The following is a 919-nucleotide window of genomic DNA, read 5'->3' as shown; positions in this document are numbered from 1 at the left end:
GAGCATCGAAATATTTTAAGAGTGCGTCGAAACATGTTTAGAGTGCATCCAAACATGTTTAGAGTGCGTCAAATCATATTTAGAGTGCGTCGAAACATGTTTAGAGTTCATCTAAACATGTTTAGAGTGCATCCAAACATGTTTGGAGTGCATCCAAACATGTATAGAGTGCATTCAAACACTTTTAGAGTGCGTCAAAACATGTTTAAAGTGCGTCGAAACATGTTTAGAGTGCATGTTTAGAGTTCATCTAAACATGTTTAGAGTGCATCCAAACATATTTAGAGTGCGTCGAAACACGTATAGAGTGCGTCCAAACACTTTTAGAGTGCATCCAAACATGTTTAGAGTGCATCAAAACATTTTTAGAGTGCGTCAAAACATGTTTAAAGTGCGTCGAAACATGTTTAGGGTGCAATAAAAGATGTTTAGAGTTCGTCGAAACATGTTTAGAGCACGTCGAAACATATTTAGAGCGCATCCAAACTTGTTTAAAGTGCGTCAAAATATACAAAGAGTGCATCCAAACATGTTTAGAGTGCATTAAAAAAATTTTAGAGTGTCGAACCATATTAAGAGTGACTCGAAACATGTTTAGAGTTTGTCTAAACATGTTTAGAGGACATCCAAACATGTTTAGAGGGCATCCAAACATGTTTAGGGTGCATTAAAACACTTTTAGAGTGCGTCGAAACATGTTTAGAGTTCGTCTAAACATGTTTTGAGTGCACCAAATCACGTTTAGAGTACGTCTAAACATATTTAGAGTGCATCCAAACATGTTTAAAGTGCGTCAAAACATACTTAGAGTGCATTCAAACATATTTAGAGAGCATCGAAATATTTTAAGAGTGCGTCGAAACATGTTTAGAGTGCATCCAAACATACTTAGAGTGCATCCAAACACGATTAGAGTGCG

This window comes from Tarenaya hassleriana, unplaced genomic scaffold, assembly GCF_000463585.1.
Source record: "Tarenaya hassleriana unplaced genomic scaffold, ASM46358v1 Cleome658, whole genome shotgun sequence".
NCBI lineage: Eukaryota > Viridiplantae > Streptophyta > Magnoliopsida > Brassicales > Cleomaceae > Tarenaya > Tarenaya hassleriana.
Note: the sequence above shows the minus strand (reverse complement) of the source record.